Raw genomic sequence first — 26,856 nt, forward strand, 5'->3', positions numbered from 1 at the left:
GAACAGAGAGAAACTCGAGAAATTCCAGTTTCCCTTGGCCTCGCCTCGATCTATCAACGCGTATACGATAGAACGAATGCATTTGGTATCACGTTGGCGGCGGCCGCGTTGGAGAACCATGAGATAAAAAAAGAAGAAACATTGGCTGCGAGAGGTGAGAATGAACGAAAGAGGTAGCAATTTTCCAAGATAGAACAGAAGTCGACAATGGGTACGCCGATGGGAAAGAGGCCGACGACGAAAGCGGAGGCGATGGATGGCTTTAGCTTCGGTTTCCTGACGAGGTTACCGAAGTTTCGTCCGCAGATTCAATTTTAGTTGGCGCGCCAGGCCGCGCCACCACCATCCGCGCTGCTGAATGCTACATAGGTACCTTGCAGGGGTGGTAACCAGCCAGTCTTTCTATATTCACCCTTCCATCCCAGCTCTGCCACCCGGTCGTCGCCGGCCTCTTGCCAACGGGCTGCTTCGAGGCCACTTTATTCAGTTCCGCTTAAGTTTTCGCGTTTTCTGCGCCTTCCACCTGATTGCGGCTTGTTTCGACCTCTCGCTGGTAGTCTCGGTTTCAGCACGGATTTATCGACACGACTCTTCATTCTGACCGAGCTCGTTCGTTACCGCTGCTCACGGATGCGTTTGAATTTGATTATTAATTAATTACACTGTCGGCCGATATAAAGTAACGTTCAATATTGAGCGTTGATCACAGCCACTGCAGTCGCTGTTATGTCGTAACAACTGTTGGCATTGTTAATTCTATAGATAATTGCTATTATTAATTGGTAGAAATTGCGATGGTGCAGATTCGTATCGAACCCTCGAACAGGCGTTATTTTCGTTTCCGCGCAAAATATCGTACTTTCGAATTAATTGAACGTTCCGCGTTTTTTTTTTTTTTTTTTTCGTTTATAGTGCGACTCCGCTTTTACGTGTTTTGTTCGAACTTCGATGACCTATTTTAAATAATTTCCGGAATGTTTTTATTAATACAAAAGCGACGGAAGTTTTTCGTTTTGAACGATCTTCTTTTGTACTTTTCAATATTTCCTGTGCGAGGATTAATTCAATGGTTTATAGTATTCTGACAAAAAGGGATATGACTTCAGAATTTTGTCATAATCGTATATATTATCGAATATATTATATCCTTTTGTTATCAGAAGTATCAAAGAGCATTATATTTTTCCCTGGAAATACAAACTCTCCTATCAGTAGGGACGAAAAATATAATTATATCTAAGGTTTAACAAGTATGAAGCGTAATGAATTTAATATTTAAATACCATTACAAATATTTCATCATATTCAATTTTTGTTTCGAAAGTGACGTAATTCAAAATATCTGATTTTCAGAAAATGCATTTTTGATCGTGTTAAATATCTATGATGATCATATCTAAATAATTGAATTACCTATTATATATTGCAACGCAAGTATATATATTTAAGGCATGTGTCGCGACATGAATTATGCCAATACTAGATAATCGTTGAAAGCATTGATCAGAAACCCAGAAAAAAGTGACCTTACACGTTATCACGATAATATCTAAAAATATCGTGACTGCCTACTACTCAACTCTATAGTCACAGGTGATTGTCAATATCCGCATACCACGAAGGAAAATCTTTAGCACGATGTGTATAGCGCGCAAGGTAACAGAAGAAACAAACTCAGAATGATTCGATTTTTTTAAGCAAAACAAAGAACGTTTTTATGTCTAATAACGAGAGAGATTGAAAAAAAGAATATTTATGTTCCAAAGTATAAAGGAATAGAGAATAGAATATCGAGATATTTGTTAATGAGTATAATTATAAATATACAACACTGATAGTTCATTATAACAAAGAAGTAAGAAACATTCTTCTATTTTTCAAATAATATTCCGTAATATATGATAAGTATAACTACAAAGTTAATAAAAACGTTTATACAAACTCCGATTTATCCCTCGTTTTGTTTTTTAGCCAGTTTTGTGTTGTGATGCAACAATTCATATTACTACTTCCATTCGTATTCCTATGTTTACGAATTATTCATCATATTTTACTGTTACAATTTAGCTACAATTTCACTATCTCGTATACGGCACCAAATTTATACTGAATGTACGGTTAAAAAACGTTTTAGGAAATAACACACGCTGATTGCAGTTAATGCATGACAACATTCGATCCTCACAATTGAGCCGACTAACTAGACTATTCATTGATCGTAGTTAACCGATTTTTAGTTAAAAATGTTGAAGCAAAAATTATTTTATCTGGTCTACTTGCATTTCACATTTTCATGCTCCAAAAATGTATACTTATAAAATTGTTCAAATTAATTTTTTTTTACGATATTAGTCAAAAAAATAATCGCAAATTTCAGTGACATTTTTAGTCAACATATGTGATACTGATAGAAGTTTTAAATCAATCTGCGTGCTTATATTTAATCTTCTGATTTACATTTCATTTCACGTTACGAAGAGAACCTTTCCCCTTTAGGAGAAGAAAACTAAATTACGTCGAATGCAAGACAGGGTTGCAAATGGGATTTATAAAAATTTAAATGAGGAAAACTGTGCAACGAAGTTTCAAAAGTCGTTATTTTTCTGGAAACATGATGTTATTTTACATACATACAAATAGGGTACATTTCACACTTAGGTATGTTTGCAATGGCCCTTAAGCGGCTAAGGGATTAGCCCGCTTATCACAACGTTGTCGACACGAACACACAGCAATTCGTTGAATGCACCTTGTGTATGTTTCTGTATTATTCTGTATTATTTAGAGGGAAAATGTCATTTTACTTGACGCAACTATTCCGATTTTGAAAAATAAAAAAATATATTTCATGTTCTTTGAAAACAGAAATCAAATCCTACTTCCATCGAGTATTGTGCAAGATCAAAAATACTTCGTTCCATAGAGTTGAAACATATGCTACAGTGTGAACTATTGGAAATTAACTGCTTATGTAGCTATTAGGAATTCATCTGGGTCTACCAGCACAATTGAATATAACTGTTAGCGAAACTTTACAAGTCACAATCATATAAAACGATTGACAAGTACTTAGGAAACAAAACGTTTCCACGTAAGCTTTCATACGCACGGCAAACAAGAAAGAAAGCATAGAGCAAACATTTGAAAATGTTTGCTCGTATAAAATTCTGTTATAACAATAGCAAACAAACGCATGCAAATATGAGCGAGTTTCGCAGCGAAAAAAAAATAACATGCCCAGCTAAAGTAAACAATATATGACATCGGAACGGAACGAGATTCGGCAAACCAACGAGATTCGGACGAATCGCAACAAATTTGTCGGAACTGGTGGATCGCAGTGAAAAAGTAAAACTGATTTGCAGCTAATTAACGATATAGCGGTGTTTCCGGTAGCGTCGCAAACGAATTGTAATCTCGCTGCAAAATTGATTATCCGACCAGTTCCATAGAGACGACCGAGCGTATCGTACAGGTAGAGTAGTCACTTCGGGAACAACATTTACCGAGCGGCGTAACGACTGATCCGTCTATTCCCAGTGGCAACGAAAACTCGTAAAACGGTACTTGGAAATTCGCTGCGCCAAGTTAAACTTGATGGAGACGAAGGGGTATAGCGCTAGTGGTGCTAGTGTTGCAGCTAGTGTTGTAGCTAGTGGTACTGCCGGTGTTGTTGCCTGGCCAATCGTGCAGGTTCTACGCTATAGCCGCGAAACACCCAGAGGACCGAATGACTGTCGAGAGGAGTCCGGTTAGTCGCGTTACCAGGCGAAAACCGGAACCGCTACCTGTCGTGACCGGAGAAGTGGCCCGAGAGAGGAAGGAAAACCCCATACCAGCAACGAAATGATATTGTTTTGGCTGAAAATGAGACCTTGGTCGATGCTTAGATAGCATTTCCCTAGTAAAAACCGGACGTACGAGTATCAAACGGTCACGTACACTCGTCCCCCGTTGCTCTTCGAATATATCGGCATGTTACATAGCCACACATTTACAGAGAAATAGAAGAAGAGACGGAGAGAAGATAGCGAGGGACGACAGGAGGAGGATTCAAGATATCGTCGCGGGGACAAAGATATTCAGTGGCGGACAGAAATATTCGACGATACCTAAGAATACTGGTTCAGTGGCAGGATATAGAGACGGGTGCACCAGTGACGCCAAGATACATCGAAGGAACGAAACATCGCGGAAGTGGACGACGCACCGAATCGAGATCCTACTCGAATATCGCTCCTATCCTTTTCTATCCGCTTTTGCGGGACGAGGTCTGGTGGATTACACGTGGAAAACCGCATGGATTTGCGTGCAGTTGGCCGGCTGCCTCGACTGCCGGAGCAAAATCTGACCCCCTTTCGGCGACGGATAAATCTAAAATTTGGCATGAGAAGACTCAGCCATGAAAGACGGTCCGTGAGAAAAAGTCTCACCGTTAGACTTGATCGACAACAGACGTGGATTGCTTTTCAGCGAAAAAATGTCTGGTGAGCGTGCGAACGAATACTTTATTTCTTTCTTCTCTTTGATTCGAAGTAATGGAACCTTCTTGAGCATTGTATACTTCTATGGAAACGATGAATTGCGTGTTCAACGCGAACCACTTGAATCCTATATTCTAATTTACCAAGTGAGTGATCACAAAACGATTCTGGAAATTCCGAAGTGTTCAGCTTGCAAACTAAAATCTACTAGCAGACCGGAATTCCTCGGTAAGAGGAACAGAAGATAAGTTTTGGCATGAAATATCAAGTACTTATGGTATACATGTATAAAAAAATAAGTAATTATTTATTATTTAATCTATTATAAACGTATACCACTTAATAGAAACTCTAGAACTTCGAGCTTTGGTATTGTTCAAAGCTAAAAATGCATTAACGTAGTAATCAGATTCTTAATGGTGAGGTCACACAAGGGTTTCTCTTCTGTTTAACTCCATGAATGGATTGAGTGAGGTGAAAAACGTTGAATAGGAAAAGGCAGATATTCTTCTTTCTTTTTCTTTTTCATTCTTTCTTTCTCCTTCTTTCTCTCTTTTCCGTGTCTCTTCGTTATTTTAATTGGTTCATATCAATATGTGAAAAAAAATCGAGTTTAATTGTATTGACGTAAACCAAAATGAAGTATAGTTCTATATAGACCATATATAATTTTTTTACTAAATTAATGAGATATAACTAATATAATCTTTGGGTAAAATAGCATTGACAACTAAAATCGACTTCGATCTCAAATTTTAGTTTAATCCTATATTATTATTATTCTCATAATTATATTTTAACGTAAGAAATATCTTTGAGATGTTTTATTTGGTATCTTTTGTTAGTTTGATAAAACTATCGTGGAACAAATTAATTATAAATTCAAAAATTTTATTTCCGTGATATGCTGAACTTTTTAAGACAGTGTCGCACATTAAACTATGCAAATCGTTGGAAGAAAAAATAACAGTGAAACGTCGTTCCAAATCCATTATTTTTCTACTTAAAAATACAAGAAAAGCTTTTCGTCGTATATAAATTTAAATTAAAATTACTTCATCGGGGAAAGACAAACATATGTCGTAAAATTTTTTAACGGCCAACATTTCGCTTTACATTCCCAAGTTTGAAGTTCCGATTTGGAAGAATCTTTCTGTTTACTGCAATCCTAGATGATATCTATCATATCCTATCCTATTCAAGTTTTGGGTAATAAAATGTTGACACATTTGAACGCTTGAAAACGGTATTATCCATCAAATCTTTTTCAAGCCGAAAATATCTGAACAGCGAATGCTTCATAAATTATCACTCAATAATCAGCATTTAACGAAGATAATCCTTAACTTTTGATCGACGGTGTATAGTTCAGCGACCAGCAGGTGTCAAACCAGTGCAGTGTAGTATTCACTAGGGTGACAGCTGTTTAGTTGGTTGACTGACTGACTGACTAGATGGCTAACACTATGCTGGCTAGCTAGCTGACAAGAGCATATCATCGTACATCCACCTGTAAAGTAGCAGCTGCAAGCCGCATACGGAAGTCGTGTTCACTGACTGGATTTGCTTCACGCGTCTCGAGATACACAATCTATCATAAATCGTTTTGTTCGATGCAGTGGTGAAATCAACTAACAAAACTTTCTGACATAATAACCTAATAATAATAACTAATATAACATTTTTTTGCAGTAAATTGACAGATTACAACTTCTAGATTACAAATTTCTGATAACATGTAATCTGTAAAATGTAGTTGCATAGATTCGTTCATTTTATTGTCCAACTCTTTACTGCTATGTAGTATTATTACGTAGCATTTATTATCTATTAAATATTGCGACTTATAGCTTGTAAAAGTTCATTAATAATATTAATTCAATTTTGCAAGCGGAACCACACAGGTTAAAAATTGCAATTAGTTACATAGATACAAACATTATACAAGAAGTACGAGTAGAGGGGATCTAATAAAAGATTGATAGCGAAATAATTGCACAAAACGCAGTTCGCCGGGTTAAGGGTTTTAATTTCGATCACGATCATGTTAATTAGCATTGGTGTAGATTATGGTATACCAATTGTGGTACACGATAGCTAATTCACGTATGTGGTATGTATGTAAATTAGCATCGGCGATTCGTTTGCTGTTAATTTTATTGTGAATTCGGAAAGATTCACGCGCATAATGAGATTCGTTACTATTTAATTGAAAACATTAATATTAATTATTTGTCAGGTTCATTAAACCGCGTTTCTATTAATCGATGTGCTGGCCCAAAAACGTTCGATTCGTAATCGCGTCAAATCGCGTTGTAATCGGAATAAGCGTTTAATATTGCACGGCCGCTTGAAACCCGGCGGATTAATTCGCTTTTGTTTCGTCGATTTTATCTCCCCGCCAGCCTTCGAACGTCTGAAACTTCGGTCGTCTACATTATTTTCAGACTTTTCAAGGGTTTTATACATAGAGCGAATTCTATTATGAGCTCGAAAATTACTTGTAGCGTGAAATTCGCCTTAATCAGATCGTCGCGTGGCGAGAGAGGGTCGTTTGAAAAGACAAGCGTGGACACCGTTCTTCTCTCGAAGCACGTTGCCCCCGCATTAAAATTTGCGGTCATTAGGCACGTTCACGTGTCGCCGTTTTGGTCTTTGTCACCAACAATACACCTTTTCTTCTTTGAATAAGATACGTACTAATAGAATAGGCTTTTGCTTCTAATGTATTATCTAAAATCGATGAAAATTCTATACAAAACGTATAATTCTTGGCTCCGATGACATTTCTTTTAATTCCCTTGAAGATTTCGTTGAAGATTGGCTTTTATTAAAAAAAAAAAAAACAATAAGTTTGTAGTAGTAGGATTTGCTCATAAAATCTTTTTAAAATCCTTACATGTTTATCATATGTTTTATATGTTTAACATTCTTTTAACTTTTAACAGTTATTTACTTCATTCTTGGAATTGAATATCTATTAAAAAAAAAAATTCCTTTATCTCTCCCATAACATCGTTTTATTTTAAAATTATAATCGAGTCAGGACTAAACATCAGCTTTATCAGCGAATATTTTGTCAAGTTTCCACGCTCTTTATCGTGTTAAAGTTGTATCATTTCTTGGGCATCGGGTAGCGACTTATTAACGTAACATTTTCTTTGGAAAGGTTGTATCGGTATCCAGAGATCAGGTACAATATGGATGATCGCAACAGGCGACGGATATTGCATTCGCTGTAGCAACAGCCAAAGTGGTTGCTCGCATTAAGTGCGTTTCACGCTTGTGGATTTAAGAGAGCAGCCAGAGGTAGGCTGATCAATATGCTAATATTTTGATGCTTCCACTCCGCTCCGAGAATTGAATTACGCTCGACGAACGAAGATAGATGGAGAGTACGCGAAGAGGGCGGCAGGAAGAAAAGGGGCTGGAAGAGGATGAGATAGAACAGTTTTACGTTTGAAGATAGGTATTATACAAAATACCACTTTCCATTGAGGCGCGTGCGCACGATTAACGTCACTGTAATGCGAGAAACCGCAAATGAATTCATACGCACCATTGTTACTGATACCGCGATGAAGCCTACCACATTGTTAAGATACAAACGTGCAACTCCAGAAACCGTTTCTAGCTAAAACATTTTCTTCTTTCGAATTGTATGGTGGGTTAAGATGAATTCTTTCGAATTTCAATAAAACATTTCAATTGAGAAAAGGCGAACTAACGACGTAAATGAAAAAATTGTACAATTTACAGGTGCCTCAAATTAAATGTAACTTATAAATTACATTTACTGATATATTTTTTATTTCAGCTTACTGATACGATAAAACAAAGAAGAAATTATAATAGCCGAGAAGATTCCTTGAAAACTATTTCATCAAACCCTAAACATGGCAGAACTTTCACTTAGTGAATTTTAGGGAACAAACATGTCAAATACTTACTATATTATTTATCACTTTGCTCTAAATTCTACTATCTGTGATGAGAATACGAAATAATGAAACAGACTAGAACAAATGACATAATGAATTCATAGCGTATATTATGAACAAAAACCATTAGCTTTTAAAATAAAAAATGCGATGAAATATAATTGTGATTATATAAATACGTATTCAATAATTCTACGTTACAATTAGTTATGCAAATACAAGCAACGGGTTTGAAAATCTCATCGCAATAACATTAAATATATATAACAGATTTGAATTATAATAATTATTACCGATAAATAGAACAAGAGTTGTTCCGACGAAGTGGCATTTAAGCGCATTGAAACATTAATCATTAATCGCACCGCAACATGTAATTTTAAACATTTCGAATAGCTGTGAGAAGTACGTGTATGGAAACCGTCGTTCAATGTACGAGTCTGTTGCATTGAGAATGTAGAGCTGTTATCAATGAAATTAATAGCAACCAGGTTTTTAAATCGTTTCATCGATGTAATAGCGTTGAATCTAAAAATGAAAACGCTCCTCAATTTTCTATATCACGTTGTAAATACGAAGAGAGATCTTTTTTCACGTTTAAGCGAAATGAATGATTTTTATCTGATTCACGTTTCCGACATAACCTGCGACCATGATCTGTCGAATCCCCGATAGGTTAACGAGGAAAGTTTGTTTGCGTATTTATTACTCTCCCAGGGAAGGATACTATCTTAATGCTACGTCATGCGGGTCCTGCCGCGCGAAACATTACGCTTCACCCTTCTCCTGTTACTACAACAATCTCACCCGTCCACCCCGTTTATCCGCATACTTTTTCGTTACGGCTCTATCAAAGAACTTCCCCTAACGTTGTACCCTCACCATTTTTAACTCCTATGTTTTAAAGGGGCGATACCTAAATCCGAGCAGTCGTCGTTGCTCTCTATTTTGACGAAGCGAAGCTCCTTTATCGAACTTGAAATTCAAATGTGAATTATGTATTTACATAGAAGTGAAATAAGAGTGGAAGAAATAGAATAAATATAAGCTAGTATAATAAATATTTTTAATGTTAGAAGCATCTTTAATAATAAAATTAGATGAGATTACTTTAACAAATTCTTTATTTGATTATTAATTATATAACATTTGATTAATATTAACTGAGTCTAGCTGAACCTGTATAATAGAAGTAACAAAACAATGTTGACGTAAAATTCGCCAGATTTTGTCTACTTAAGAAATACTTTGTAAGAAATACAGAATCTTCAGTCATTGGTAGATTTTGTAACAATGATTAGTCAAAATTTATTTTTTTAACTACTAATAAAATCTAAGAAAATCTTTTCTATCCTACCAACCTGTCATACGCGGAAGATAAATTTACCAAATAATCAACCAGCATTTTTAATAATATCAGAAGGGAAAAAGGTTGACAGGACCATAAATCATAATTTCTCTAAATTAATACAAAAGAATGTAAGTCCTTATATAATGATAACATCCCCTACGTAACGATAAAATGAAAGAAAATGAAACGATATCTGACGGGACATTTTTATCTAGACAGACAATTCTAAAACCTTTTCTTAAGAATTAATAAGAGAAAAATAAATAAACCTACGAAATCAGCTTCTCATACGTATTTGTATTAACAAAGTATAACTTAGGCATCAATATCTTCTATTAATGTTTTTTATACAATATAAATTTCTATCTAACGTAACATATTACTATTTATTGCTTTACTGTTTTCAAACATCTTATAATTTTGATAGTTCAAATTCTTAGTACACATATTTTTTGGAAATGTAATAATATAAATGCGATTCCTCCGGATTCTCAACCTTCCCGCCTCTCTAGAAGTAGCATCTTAAACGATGTACTTGAATCTGTAGTTACAAAGGATTACTGTGCTTCTGTTCACAAGAGCGAATTTCAAGGAACTTGGTTATTAGATCAGGTTCCCATATCCCAAACGCAGTAATAATGTAACTGGATGTTCTAGATAATTTCGATAGGGATCTACTTATCGGAAAAGGCCTGCTCAGGCAAAGAGAGTGTAGTTAAGGAGAAGAGATGGAAAGGGAAATAGAGAAGGCAGAGGAATTGAAACAAGGAATGCCGGTGGCGCGTCGCGTTCCTATCCAGATATCTTCTGGTTTCCGCGAAGCTGTGGGATGTCGCCGTGAAAGATAATTCCTACTGTGAGAACTTCTGTCACCACTTGTTTGCTTCCTCTTTTCGATTAAGATTCTTTTCTACCATGACCAATCATTTATTTATTACTATTCTTCATGTACTTATTCCAAACATTTTTAATTTTTTACTTTAGTATCTAACTTGAAATTTTATGTTAAATATTTAATTGTTGCTATTTAACGACTTGAGGATAAACGAAAGATTAATAGGGATTAGATACAAAATTTGACTCAAGAGGTTTTCTCAGGTTAGCTATTCTATCGCAATTATTTTTACTTGGATTCAAACTTCAATCGTAACGCATATTTTTCTCTAGATACGAAATGTAATAAGGTAAAAATCAATTAGTACGTAAGTTTATGAGCAAAAATCAAGTAATACGAAATTTATACATCCGAATGTTCGAGATGTTACAAGGTGGTACAAATGGGAAATAAATTCTTCGAGTTACGCTATGAGAAAGATTTTTTTAAATTCTTCAAATTTACAAGCTACAGAAATGGCATTTGAACCTATTCCAGAAGCAATATTCTTTTTAGTGATACAATTTAATTAATAAAATATATTATATTATATTAATAATTTATGAATAACTGGAAACTATCCAAGTTTTCGAATGATATCAATTTTTAAGTAAGGCTGTGAATATATATACGCTAAAGCGTGTATTGAGAACGGAAAATGTTTCCAACTTTCTTTAAACCGATAAATAAGTTACTTAAAAAGTGAACACACTTATGTGCATGAAACGTAATAAATTTTCCATCACTTTTCCACCGACGTATCTCGTGTGTAGTTTAATACGAATTATACGAAATTAAAAGCTTCCAAGTTTCTACGTTCTTTAATCATCGGCACGCAACATAGTGCACGGTAGACACGTAACAGTCGATATTCTTTACTCTTTCCCAATTCTATGAAACAAGGCAGTGTAAGATCGAGTAACATGAGCGGAATGAACAGAATCGACAACGATCAGCGTGCTTTCTCAAGCACAAGTAACGTGCAAGTAATTGGAAATTGCGCGAGGCAAAAATCGAACCTCGGCATTTCAGTGTAACGAGCGTGTACGAAGTGAACGTTGCACGATAAAAAGGCGTGTGCCGCGCTCCCTGGCTATGCAGTTAAAAAATCATTCAACGACAGCTAACTGATAATTTGAAGGCGGTTATTTCGTGGCAGTTGAATCGGTCACCGTAACCCAAACGCATCATTTCATCCCCGTCGATTCATATATTTCGCGAAGGGTGCTTCCTGCTAGAGTGGCGGCCGATAAGAATCTCGTCCAGCCCGTTTCTATCCGGTTAAAGGCGGCGCCTTCGTCAGGCCACCGTTTATATCTCTGGATCGCTGAAAAAGACCGCGGTCGATTTCGGGAAATCTAAAAATGCCGTCCCGAATTGGGCGTAGTGCGACGTATACGTGCGACAAGGAGCAGATCGTACCGGGGAGATTGCGAGCGAGGTCAGTAAGCGAAGCCAATCAGATTTACGAGGAGGGACATATCATGATCGCCTTTGCGACAATTAGTCACCGTCACCCTCTTTCCACTTGACGGTTCGCGCACAGGCGACCGGCCAGTAATGGAAAAGTGGTAAAACCCTCGTAAAAACCGAACTCTGGTTCGGGTATCGCCTGGTCCCTATTACGAGACGTTCATTTTGAAGTTTCAGCGAACGCCACGCCCTAATTTATACTGATTAACTGGCGACTGCGGCGAAAGCCAATTGCAGGTACAATCAGTACAGATTGGTGTGGTACGACAACGTTAAAAGACGTATTCAGCAAGTGTAACGTGTTCCTTCGTTACTCGATCGAGATATACTCGATTGCTGGTATACCAAATTGCACATTATGGATTAATGATTCGAGACGGTGATGGAGAACGTGTCGGATTGTTGTCGTAACGATGCAAGTCGAAGGTCAACGCGCACCGCGAAAATAAGAATTTACTTTTAACAGAGAAATAGAAAAGTCTAGCGAGGATCGAGGCGTTGTAAGTGACGTTTTCGTTTAAAACTTTCATCCGTTCGCTGGTGACAAATCGATTTCCAGGCTTCGCGCGTATGATTTGCCTCGAGCCAGACAAATATCCTCTTCCCCATCTGTAGATATGGATTTATCGCGTTCCGATAAATATTAGCGAAAACAATAGAGATTGAAGTATAATATGCTGGCCGTATCACGGATGACAGATAACGTTATGTACCGAAAGTTTCATAAACTAGCCACGATTTAATCGTTCGACAGCGGTTTTGCGAAATTATCGTAAACTGCGATTTAATTGGTTACGAGTTAAGGATAGCAATAGGAGGTTCGATCGAATTTAAAAAAAAAAAAAAAAAAGAGGAACAAAAGAGAGAGAAAAACGCTGCACGTTCTTTCAATTACCGTCACGCGAAAACGAGCGGCGTATTAACAAATCCACTGATTTCAATGGGTAATTATTTTTTCAAGAGAAAAACCAGAGTTCCGGTATTTACGCATGCGCTCACCGATATCTCTTGGTCGAGTTACCCGCATTTTATGATCCACCGTTCACCATAGACGGATGAATTCCCATGCGTTTTTGCTCTGACCAACTCGAACGAACCAACCAGCTATCCAGCAGCTCCGGAATAGTGGGTGATGGGCGAGGTGGGAGTCGGGTGGTAGGATAGTGAGCCGGGATCGATGGAGATAATGCCCATTACCCTTAATACGAACTCACTCTTCTTCCATCTCTTCCTCCCTTCACCTTTAACCCCTCGCCAGTCTCTCCTTCACCCAAGCTATTCCATTCTCGTGGCTCTTCGCAATCTGTAACCGATGCTTTTTATCGTCCCCGCTGACTCGATTCGAGAACTCCGCGTTCTCGTCGTTATCATCATTGATCAAAATTTTGAAATCGCGAATGGAGTGTAATACCACTTCCGTGCCCTCCGCCTAACTTGCACAAAGAACTGTACTTGAGACCAATCGCACGTCTATAATTCCACAACCAAGAATTCGAACTCGGTACCTGACGTGTTTATTTCGTATATTCTTTTTAATATCTCATAAATAAATATTCGTTCATATACCATACAGGGATTTTTCAATACATTGTGATATGTTATCCAATTTTTTTCTGTTGTGTAACAATTATATATTTTGAGGAATGTTACCCTTCTCTATCGACTATCGTGGTTACATTGGTAAATTTAGCAACTTGGTAATTTAGCAAAAGTATTTCAATAATCACTTACCCATTATGTTAATGTAAATGTTTCAATATTTAATAACGACTATTTTCAATACTTGGGTAATATACATATGCCTAAGGTGACTATTCGCGTTATATACTAATTTTTACTAAATATACATATTTGCAGTAAATATCTTGTAGCTTCTAGGTACATTTTCAAATTGATTACAAATTTGATCAATATAATCACGACAATCGCGTCTCATTTTGTAATGCAGTAATTAATGAAATTTCAAGATAATTTTACATAACGCAGACATGATACAGAGATAAACTTTTTTGTTGTAAACATTCTAATACTTTTGTATACTACTATACAGTGTTACCGTATACTGGATTACAGTAATTCAGATATCTATTTCGTTACCAATTAAATTTAATTAAACAATACACTGAATCTTAACGACGTATGAAAAGCCTAATCTAAAGTGCATTTAAGTGTTAAGTGGCGTACTTTGAATACAGGCTTATTTGAATCTTCGATCGTTTAACGATTGCTTACAGCTTACGTAATACGCATCTTTCTATTTCAGTGAATTTATTTTCCCTGGAATCGCATTACAGAGCAATTTTTCGCGAATGCGCAATCACCGATGCGGAAGAGATTCATTGCTTCGCGGAGCTGAACGTAGCTATACACAAGCGTACAGCACTTATCTGAAGTGGAAGCCACAATAAGCTTCCCCGTGAAGGGCTACTCTCTTGTGACTCCGCGCGCGACAAGTTCTTCGTTACTGATTTAATTGTTTTGCTTACCTTTAGAAAACGCAGTCAGTGCTAGGAAAACAAAACGAGTCGTGTTGGATGTACCGTGGCGGGAAGTTGTGTGGGTGGACGCGCGAACCTGTTGAGTGTATTCGCGTAGGTGCTGAGTAGCGGATACGTATACGCGCGAAAGTCTGGGGATGTAGTTTCTCGAGGAAATACACGCGAGACACCGTGCTCGTGAGGATTGTAACACGAACAATGAAGAATACATCCGAACTCGGAAAGCTCGCCTGATAATACGTCTGCACCGGTGTGCATTCTTGAGAAAACTTGGAAAAGACCTGCTACGATTTCATACGATTGAAATAACGATTTCGTGCCTCGTGATTAATTTCCGAAGCAGATTTTTCAATTGGCTTAAACTCGTATCACGAAGCATAAAATTCTCAAACAGAAATCCTTCCATTCCAGAAACGTATAATTGTATAAAATATACAAGTGTAAGATTGTTGAAAATATGTTACGAAATCGATTTAAGATCACTTCCTAATAGGACTTACACACCGAAGTAAAGTCATTTCTGAGTAGAGAAGTAGAAGGAAAGTGCAAAGAAAAATTTAATTTTGAAAGAAAACCCACTCTTTAAATACAATTTTAAGCTCGCTGTTAAACGAGTACAGAATCTCAACTTTGATAAAGTAGAAATTCTATTTCAATTGCACTCAAATATTTACTTAAATCGACCTTTGCTTGCATCTTTTTCTTCAAATAGAATGTTATTTATACTTATCAAGGATTGTAGAACGCGTGCGACATTCTACAGCGATAAGAGGTATGATTCGCCAAATATTAATAAAGAAAGTAAAGATACAAAAAATATAGACCAAGGTGTACAAGCAGATCAGTAAATATTAAGGATACATCTATATGCAACGTGTATACGTACATATGTAGATACATACTTAGAATATTCTGCTATGCGGTAAACTGTAAAGGATGGTTGGACTCATTGGGCTGGAATAATCGTGTTTGAAGTTAATACGTGGGTATGTTAATACGTGATTGCCTTTTAGCCACTTTGTTGCATGTACCTATTTTAAGATCCTTAAGTACCACTGGACCAGAAAGATTAATACGAATTCTAATATGCTTCTTAAAATTAAAAATGAAAGTTTTAAAATATCGAACTTGGAAAAGAAAAAATTAGTTCTTTTAAAGGAATTTAATATTCACATCTCAAACGGTAAAAAATGTTATTCTGTAGTATAGATTGTTAATTGATTGTTTTAATTCATATAAGTTTTTTACGCGTATTTGGATATAGTGGTAAATAATTTTGGAAGTACAAATGATTTTTATAAATTGTGTTAGGCTTATCCTGCACAGCTTTGGGTGCTTATATCGATACGTTCCTTTCATTGTAATCGTATATCTTATTGCGTCGAAATCAAAACACGTTAGCAAAATAGGCGCAGTATGTTTTTCGAGAACATTCGTTTTCCGCCATATTGTACAGTAAGGCCCCATATGACGTGTTTCCACATAACGCAGATTCGTACCATATACATATGTACGTATAATATATGTGACTCATATAACGCTGTTTCTCGTAACATAAGACATATCCCTAGCGTTATAGGCGGTTTCACCGTCCATCCACGATATTATGACAATAATTGAAGCGAAGGACTTACCGTAATTCCGGTCGTCTCCACTGCATTCTCCTAAATTCCATCGCAAGTTAGAACCGGCACCATAGAACACTTCGTAACCGAAATTTTACACTTTACACTTTGTGACCGACCCTGACTGCAATTCGCTGCGTACTAATACACGAAATGTTTTCCTCGCGAACGCGATCGAGCCGAACAAAATGTAAACTTACAGATACCAAAACTAAAACGCAATTCGAAGCCGCACAAAATGTAAACATATCGAGCCGAGACACATTTCGTAATGGCGACAGTTATACGTGGGCATACGCAGATGGCGTGTCGCGACGAACGTTTACTATGCAATGTATATGTTTACTACAGTTTTAATCGAATTACTTCAAAGCGATCACATAGTGTTTACAGAGGAGTATAAATCAATGTGAAGTGATTATAAAATTCGTTGGGGAAACGCAACAGAAGAGATTATTTCGGCCAACGAGTAAGTATATTCGTAATTAATGTATGTTAACTTGTCTGATGAATGGCGATATTCAAGTCGAACGTATCTCTCTCTCTCTCCTACACACTGTATCGATTTCGCGTTTCGATTTTCGAATATTTACGCCGTAGAGTTATGATACTACAGCAAACAAACTATTTTTTTACGGTATCTCTATTAATGAACGAGCATCGAGTATGTTTTACGCGTATTCGATCGGAAAAAGAGAATTGAAAAGATGCATTTACGAGTCGGTAATTCGTTCTACTTCGAATATGTTCTATTCCAATTGCCAATCGATATCGATTAGAATGATCGATCGTCGCGTTTGTCAACGTACAAATTCGTCTCGATGAGTGAGTGAGAAAGTTTGTTTGCCAATTTTTCTGCCAAGTTTTCGAACGACGTAAGACATAATTTCCCCGGGATCACGTTACAGGGAATTTATCTTTGTACGATAATATATTTGGTATGTTTTTAGGAAGTGTGATCGTGCGCGCACGCGTTTCATTGGCAACCGATTCGTCTCTTTCCGTTATGTGCTATTCGTCCCATCAATCAAGTGCAACAGAAATACAGATTTCAGTGAACAATTGAAATTTCAAGGCCAGCATGCAGCAATCATTTAGCAACTAGGTAAATCATTAAATTAGTCAGTTAAATATTAAACGATCGAGCGAGGGGAAGGGAAGAGTAATATGAAACAAAAATGGAAGGGAAGTATGAATGATGTATGTGTTAACCATAAGCATGTAGTATCTTGTTAATTAATTCTGATTCTGAGATTACCTCAGACACATACACATACAAGCCTAAATACAGATCTTCTCTCTTTGTAATATTAGCATGGATTATTTTTCTTATTATATCAAATAATATCAAATTTGACAATATTGATGTGTACTACATTTAGTATCCGTCTAAACTTTTAAAAGACACTGTTATTTCTTAATCTAGTATAAAAAGTATTATAAACAAGTGATATTATTGTAATATATCTTATTAAATTTCTATTTTATAGAACTTCAAGATAATCAGTAAGTGTAAAGAAATGGAATATTAGAAATTATTCATTTAATATAGTATCAATAGTTACTATATTAAATGGGATGAAATATGTTTTATCTCAGTATGCAATAATAAGGAAATAGATACATTAGGAAATCGTGACTATTTATGAATTCTCACTCTTTTGATTTCCTTACTTTATTGTAAGAACATTTGGAAGAATAGTAATATATCAAACAATAGTATAACGAAATTCGACAATTACGTCATACTTGCCTTCCATGTGTCTGAAAATAAATGAACGTACCAACGCTCTTAATCTGTAGTTTCATAGTCTTTCCAACAATCGTATGGCAATTAAGTGCACTATAACGGAAGCGATTCTGAAAGTTCAGAGATACTGAACTGATAGCGACTCTGGATAGCCGATATTAAAGATTGCTTTATAGTCGGGCTTCTCTATGGCCCATGTAAACGAGTCGCACAGTTTAAATAGTTGGTTAGTGCCTATCGTAAGAAATAAAGTCAAAGCCTTGCAATCGTAGTTTCATTTTATATTTTTCTTCGACTTTCGACTGAAAATATCGAAAAATATTAGTTTTGTTAGAACTAATTTTTAAAATAATGGTGTATTTTTTTATCTACAATATAGCATCTATAATCACTTATATAAATGATACAAAAAGACATCAAGTTTTTATTAAAACATAAAAAAAGCGTAAGAGTTATTTATATGTAGGTGAAATGTTCACCATTCGGAAAATGCTATCAAAGGAGTTTCATTTTTCAATCACAATTAGTTTCCAATTATAACGAATATACACAACGAATTATTCTATTATAACGAACAAATCGCGAGAAATTTTATAATTTACAATAATTTTATCAATATACATTTCCTGTCTTGTAAAAAAAAGTTACTAAAGAGCATCATGAACATCCTTGTCAATTATATCGCAATTTACAATAATGAATATCGATATTCCGTCTAAGGTGATATAGGCTAAATAGATTTTCGAACGAACGTTTCCTCGATTCGACGGAAATAACTTTTTCCAGACTTTTTGCTCCAGTGAGGGAAAAAATGAGCGGTTCCATGTCGATTACCTCGCGCCTCGCTGTTCATCCATAACTTTCATCCCTTATTTTCCTGCGGCCAGTGAATCACGCGACTCTCGTTTCCATTTTTCCCGTAGTCGTTGTTCACGCATCAAAAGGTTCGTTACGCGATAAACATGTGTTTCGATACTACGTCTACGTCGTGTTCATGTATTACGTCATCAACTGGTTGGCGATGCGCTTTGAAATTAGTGGCGTAACGTGGTCGAGTGTCTCACTACGGACTAACAATGTCTGTCGCGTGCGCACACGCGTTTATGCCTGTCTATTGTATTCATTTACATTCTGGCAATTTCAAACCAGCGTTGATACCATCTCCATTTTCAATTAATCCTTTAACAACGATGTGGAATATTCTGACACGGAGGATTACGCGCTTCGGTTAGTTACCTCCGATGTACATTCGATGTACAGATGCTTATTATTTCGTTGTTACCTTCAACTTTATTAGATTTATTAGGTGTATACGGGACTGTCGTTTCTTAGAGATAGAAAGATAGGAAGAAGTATAAAAGATGAGTTAGAAGGGCTTGAATGTATCACTGACAATAATGTTTTAAGAGATATAACTACACGATAACTAACGCATTCGTCTCGAATAAAGAATCAATGACATTTGATTACGTCCTTCTCAATATTACTCGATATTTATCTGAAATACTTTTCGATGTCATGAATAGTATGTTTAAAAAGTAATATTCACTGATACACGCTGCACTGTCATGCGTTTGAAATCCAGTCTAGCTTAAGTGGAAATCAGGCGCACTAAATGCATATAATTAATTACACATGCGTTATTAACACATTATACACTTTAATAACCAATTGTATCTTATTGAAATCACAATTAACACTAAGCAATGGTATTACATTTTCAAACAAAAATCTGTCAAAAATTAGAGGATCTAAAACAAGTAATAAAATACTTCTATGAGGTTTCCCAATTACAAACCCAATTTTATTATTACATATTGGCTTAATCGGATCATAACGTGCTATTACGCATAGCTATGATAATTATAAGGAATAAAATCGGAGCAATTTAATTTGTTTGTAATTTTGTCCTTAAAATATATTTTGCCAAGAATCAACGAATGTTCAGATACTTTTGAGCGATATTGTATACTTATTACTCTCATTCTTTCTGTTATGATAAAATAATCTACGTAATTGCAGTGCAGTTTATGCTCATTTATGAAGAAGGAATGGTGATTATTTGCGTTCGCTTGTACACAATAACGCGACATACTCAACATGGAGTTTTCAAATAATAATAGACCGAATAAACTAATTAACGAACGCATACGACACTCTTCGAAAGTGCACTGCTGCCAGTTGTTTTGCAATACAATACCTATTACTGTCGTTTGCTCTTTCATGCATTCACACCTACTGCTGTGTCCACCTACGAACTCGCAATTGCAGTACAGTGCTGGTGACATTTCCATTTTCAATTAATCCTCTGATGACCGCACAAAATATTTTGTTATTGAAAATTACATATTCTGATAGTTAACTTCCCGCGCGCAATGGCAACGCCATAATTTCTTTATTAGAATTTTTACAATAATTTGATACAGTATAAGAAAAATATATTTCCATTTCGAAAAAATTTATTGTTTAATGTTGTAGTGTTGTCAGCTTATTAATTCCATCTAATTAAAATAGTTGTATACATGCGTATTACATTTCTTTAGGAAGAAAGGAGAATATTTCATAGTACTATTATTAATATTATATATTTCATAACACTATTGTTAATAATATTATATATATAGCATTAGATATTGATATATAATATTATTAATATAATATTAGCATTTTATATATAAAATGGTTTGTTTTAATAACAATTTTATTTTGAATTTAAATTACTTGAAATATGGATTGCAAATTTTCAAAAATTTCGAATTTCATGTGCATGTTCATACATGTAAATAATACTAGGAAGTTTGTAATTTCTTAAACACTAATTCTATTGACATATGCATTTCATTTTCTACGCATTATATATTATATCTTTTTAGAAATAAAGAAATATTTCGTGACATGCAAAAATCTCTCATAACAATTTCACTTTACATCCAAAGTACGGTAAATTTTTACATAATTTCCAGACGTATTCATATTATAAACGATACTAAACAATTAGCAATGAAAGGACATTTACACAAATCATTACACGAAACTTACATAGTTTATACTTTACATAACAGTCTATAATCGCTAATTGTATCATATGTAACAACTAATAATTCGAAATTATCTATAACGCATCTATATATTATTAGTAGCCATTATAATTACTACATCATTGTACTAAATATACAATCTCCGGTATTGTAAATTAATCTCGAATCCTTCAATTATTTCGCATATATACATACAGTACATGGTAAGCTCTTGTAAACGCGAAATTACATTTTGCGTATCAATGCATTCATGTATAATAAAATTAGTATTATTACTAACAATAAGCTAATATAGCTCCAACCACGTAAGTACTTTAAGGGAGCAGCCGTTGAATTCATAGTTTTAGTTCAGTTTTAAACCTCTTACGTCTAATCGAGAGCTTGCACCTTTCATTTATCCATACAGTGGTTTATTCTGACATAGTTACTTTACTGCTGTTCATTTACCATTGTAAATGTAAAACGGTATTGCAAATAATAAGAATGAAATGCGTGTACTAAACTGAAGTTTTCGTCTTAATTAATCAGTGTTAAAAATGCGCTTCCTCGGTAATTATCGTATTACTTGCGATTATCCTTTGGGCTTGTTGCAATCATAATGCCGTCAATTCAGATATCCCAATTCGAAGTGACATTATAAATAGAGCTGAAATCACAGAATCAGTTTTTATACTCTACAATCTACTCGATAATTATATCCAACGTGAATTTTCTAGCCAAGAACGTGAAATTCGAGAAAGTTCTGTTCTACCAATTTCATAGGAAAGTAAGAAGAACAGAAAATAATAATGACGAAAAAGAAATTTCTCCTCTGTACGATTCCAATTTAAATTCACTGGTAAATTATTTAATTTGCCAGTCACGGGCGCTCATTTGTACGGAATGTAAGTCCGGTTGCGGTATGTTTGCAAAATCAACCTTGTAACGCGGTCGAGTATTTCGCGATAGTATAACAATGTTTCTGGCGTGCTGGTTCGTTTACTCACATACGTTTATACCTGGCGCTCCGATAATCCACATTCCCAGTAATTTTCAAGCGGCGACAATGTCATCTCCATTTTCAATTAATCCTTTGATGACAACGTGCAATATTCCGGCGGCCGGGTTTACCCAATTTTCCATGGTTACCATTCAACGTGTTCGCAGCAAGACCCTTCGAAAAAGTTTATGAAGAGTACATCTAAAAGTTTGAAGAATAGATTTAACTTTCTTAATGGAATTCGAATTCATTTGCATAATTCGTTATTTTATCCATCCATTCGTTTCCTTTTTGCTCCTTATCGAACAGATTTCGAGCGGTGCTTCTTCGGTCAACCAATACCTTGAGATTTATGTTCTGATCAAATTCAAAGGGCCAGAAGATCCTGTCAACTCTTCGGCTTATGAAATATTACCAGCCATTTATGTTTGTCTTATGAAATTAGTTTATTTTCATGGTACGCGTAACTCTGTATTCATTTTCCTATAAGAGTAACACGTCATGTGCGTCTTTTTACATAATTGAACTAATATTTTCCAGGTCACAAGCTGGAAGTTGTATCGATAAATACCTTTGTATGATAGTCATAAATTTGTTAGTAAAAAGAAAATGAAATTTTTACCAACAATTTTACAGAATGTAAAAAGTAACTAGGTTTTTAAGCGAGTTGCCAATTCAAAAATATTCATTGACTCCCATTACGTAACTATTGTGACAAATTTACAAGATCTATACAGGCCATTGCCTTACGCCTGCAGCAAATATTGAAACTTTGACCTTTTTAACTTTTCTCAAAAATCTCCAACCCATGTATTCTACATATTTTTGTCAACTTATATTTTATTTCTTTTAGAATTATTACCAGTTTAACTAAATCAGTACAGTATAGTAGAAACATCATCGAAATTGGCAATCGAATGATCGAATAATCGAAAAAATTTAAGTTAACTATCTAGTTAATGGAAGCTTAAAAAATAGATATTTAATCGGAAAGGCAGTGTTTATTATAACCGAACTGTTAATTTTCATGAATCACATTAGAGCGTTATTTATTTATAAACAAACCGTTAAATTGCTATTCATCAGACTGTTCCGGTAATATTTTTCGTATATGGTGTTCTTTCAAAGTTAACAGAACGTTCGAAACCAAACAGAAAGAATAGTGAACAATATATACCTATGCGTATACGTAATTAACTATTTTCAATATTTGTTGAGGAAAAAATAAACTCTTGTTTGATTGAAATCTAATAACGGCACAAATTAAGTATTCATCCGCAATCTACAGTCTGTTTGGAACATTAGTGTTATGATACAGCCAATGACTTGATGACAATAACGATCGATGCATATTCCGTACACTGTACCTGATTATCTGTCATTTTGCATTAATACATATCCAGATCGCTTCGATGGTGTATCTATGGATTTGACTAGTTATTCATGAATCATATAAACTATAAACAGATTCAAAAACATATAATTTAAATGCAAAAGTGATGCACTACAACATCAAATATTATAACACTTCCCTTCCCTCTTTATCATGTTCCACTGGAAAATTATATTTTCTTAAAATCTACTAAATTGTTGAGATATATCATTTATGATTTATGATTTATTGTGATGTACGATGTCTTATTTTGATACCATTAAAAATAAATGTTAATAGTAAAAGGTTTTGTAAGAAAGTTTTAACACTTTAGAATGTCACGGCTGAGAGATAAATGTGTTATATGAAATAATTAAATGAAATAACTAACAAATGTATCCCACCAAATTTATTATTCAAGGATAGTTCGAGTGCTTAAAATATTAAAATTTTACTAAATTAAGTATTCAGTAAATATATTATTATCTTAAACGTGTATTTGACTGTATTTTAGAACGCATATACATTACATGAGACATTCCTGTATGATGATGGGAGGGTACGACCTCAGTTCTAACGAATTCATGAATCCCACATGAGAAATGCAACTCAAAATGGACTAGTAAGATTAATTATCCGCGTTACGTGTATTTACAGAGCAAAGGAGTAATATTACAACAGGGGATTAAAATGTTGTAAAATATATATTTGATGAGAGATTTCCACTAGCTTAACTATTCCAATATATCATTTTAAACATGGCAAAGGAATTTTTATAACAGAATATTCAGAGACGAATATCAAATTTCGTGTCTAAAACGTATTTGCATACGCACCTCAAATTACTTTCAATAAACACGAACTAATAATTTTAGTTTTTCATGTTGCTTTAGTTTTGTTTTGTGGTTGATCTTCGGGTTTCGGTCGCGTCTTTAATAGTACGTTTGCGCTTTGTTTCAACGTGACGTTTCGTGAACGCGTTAGTTTAAAACACAACGGAACGGAGTATTAAAAAACGATCGAAACCCGAAGAACCACAAATACGTGCGTCACATAAAGTAATAACTTAACCTTTTAAGTCTCTCTGGCATGTTTTCTAATTTAAAATATATCTATTATATAAAAAGCTGCATTTCGCTACTTTTTCTATTATCCAATTCATAAATCCAAGTTCCATTCTCATTAAATAAGTGATTCAAAAGTTTTGAACGTTGATGTATATACCTACGTAATATATGAACGTCCGCCATCCATTATCGGAATCGTTGCTCGTGACGCAAGCAGCAGCAAAAGAAATCTCACGATTAATTAGTCGGAACCGAGTGCGCAGAGGAGACGGAAAGAAAGAAGCAATCGAGCGGCACCGAGGGCTCCGACAATACCGCGAATTAAATATTCAACTCTCACCCTTGACACGGTGACGCGCGATATTAGCGTTATAACGTGGTCAAATGTTTCACGACGGAAATGACAACGTGTGCCGCACGCTGGTCTGGCTTGGGCTCACGTTCGCGAGCGCAGCTGCACGCCTGTGTACGTGGCATTGTGTCGACTGTTAAGCATTTGATACGGCCGCCTTCCTGTCGCGCGTCCATTGTCGTTGGCCCGTTCGCGACGTAACCGAGCCAGCCGGCTTCTCGGTGTGCGAATCACCCAGTGATACGATATGACGATGCTCGCTTCTGTGACAGCGTTTCCCAAACTAATTTACTCGTCGTACGCTCCTCGAGCCTTCGCTCTTTCAGTTTTCGAGCAATAGACAGTCGAAATATTGTAGCCGATGTCGTTTTATTCCATCCAATTTTATCATCTATGATCGAATTTGCCTGGGTAATTTTTTTAATGGATAGTGGAAGTTTTTGGATAATATTTGTGTACGTTACTAGTTAAACGTATCCGCCTTATTTTTCACGGAATATAATTAAATTGCATGATTTCTTCATTAATCTATATGTCCCTTTTACTCGTTGATAATATTAAAAAAATTGAAATTTGTTAGACACACGGTTAAAACATTTGCATTTTTTATCTTGTTTCTTTTTTTTCTTTTTATCGTGTTCCTATATCGTTAAAAAGTTACCCGTTTCAATTTTACGCCAGTCATTCTTAAAACATTAAAAGTGTTTTTGTTTGTTGAAACGATAACGAAATTGGAACACAAAAATTTGGATACCGTAGCAAGGTTAAGACGGGTAAGCTTTTTTGCATCCCAGATCTATCGATTCGCCATGTCATATACGTGCAATCAATGCCTCCACATTTATGAGACATCGTCATTTGTAATCGATACTATTATCAGAGTATAAATAATTTCGTTGTCGTAATTTAATTGTCTTGCATCTTCATTCCACCTGCTCCCTGAAGTGAAACTAATAGAGGTAGAAATATGCCATTGTATAGGATGAAAGATCCGCAGCGGTGGAATTTATTTATGTATTAAAAACAGAATTGATCTTTTTCTTTTTTGTGGCAGCATTGATCTCAGAAAGCAATATAATACTTTATGAGCTTTAGGTTTGATTATAAACAAAAATATCTACAAGAATTGTTACTCCATAAGATATTATTTAATGTACTACTAGAATTTCCGACATATGATTATTTTTAATACCAAATTTATTTTTATTGTTTACTTTGCTTATTTTACGATTATACTCTCTTCAGACTCAAGAAATTATTTAACAGCAGAAGAACAGCAATCGAATATTCCTTCAAAAACTTAACAGGATTAATTAATAATTTTCTTAATTTTTAAAAACAGTTTCAAATGCAAAAGTACATCACATAATAAAAGCTATTTTTACATTAAACAAGTAGAATCGTTTTGCAATTTAGAGAAACGTTTAATAATGAATATTTATTTAACGAAGCACATTGGGAAGCGCTGGCGTATAGGTGTTTCATCCAGTTTGACGTTTGTCGGTGTACGCCTTTGTATACACGGCGCACATTACCGACCACTGTTGCATGCTTTATAATGACACGAGAATGTGTTTGTATGTGCTTCTTTCTTAAGCTAGGTGGTCGAATGCTTTTCAGTAGAACTCCAGCCGCTTTAGCAATGCCTACGATATTCGGACAATTTTTGCGTCGTTGTGTTCGTTTTCACGTCGCGTGTACTATACCTTCTCATCTAACATGGTGTAGTCTTCACGGTTCGTGTTGATAGGTAATCGATTGATTTCAGTGATAATATTACACGCCCTGCCGCGTCTCTCCTTAACGAACCAATACTGCACGTGTACCCCTTTATTGGTGTCGATAATTAATTATTTTAAGACTCTTTGCCAATTATGTTCCAAAAATAATTATAGAATTGGTGAAAATCGTGCAACAATATGTTTTTCGCGTCGAGTGCGTTGATCGTATAATTTCAGTGAGTTTTCTGTCTATTTGAGTTTGTTAACTTTCGCAACGTGTCTCAACGTTGTATAGATTACGCGTAACTAAGTAACGTGAATACGTTATTGT

General features: G+C 35.3%; 1 protein-coding gene and 2 long non-coding RNA genes across 13 annotated transcripts in view; 1 reads left to right on the forward strand and 2 right to left on the reverse strand.

The window, feature by feature from the left end:
• LOC126869250 (uncharacterized) overlaps nucleotides 1-16,849 on the reverse strand; it is a 326,016-nt gene extending 309,167 nt beyond the window's left edge. The window contains exon 1 of the long non-coding RNA XR_007690866.1: nucleotides 16,256-16,849. This is a non-coding gene — a long non-coding RNA (uncharacterized LOC126869250). The remainder of the gene's footprint in view (nucleotides 1-16,255) is intronic.
• LOC126869231 (nucleolysin TIAR-like) overlaps nucleotides 1-26,856 on the forward strand; it is a 585,963-nt gene that overhangs the window by 345,559 nt on the left and 213,548 nt on the right. The window lies entirely within an intron of this gene.
• Nucleotides 19,747-24,950, reverse strand: LOC126869247 (uncharacterized). Of its 4 annotated transcripts, none has more exons than XR_007690858.1 (3): nucleotides 24,614-24,950; nucleotides 22,021-22,214; nucleotides 19,747-21,680 (listed from the first exon to the last, which is right to left on the reverse strand). It is a non-coding gene; the product is annotated as an uncharacterized LOC126869247 (long non-coding RNA). The 4 variants fall into 4 exon arrangements; XR_007690859.1 differs by having other exon boundaries at nucleotides 24,610-24,950; XR_007690860.1 differs by having other exon boundaries at nucleotides 22,021-22,187; nucleotides 24,614-24,949.

This window comes from Bombus huntii, chromosome 9 (assembly GCF_024542735.1).
Source record: "Bombus huntii isolate Logan2020A chromosome 9, iyBomHunt1.1, whole genome shotgun sequence".
NCBI lineage: Eukaryota > Metazoa > Arthropoda > Insecta > Hymenoptera > Apidae > Bombus > Bombus huntii.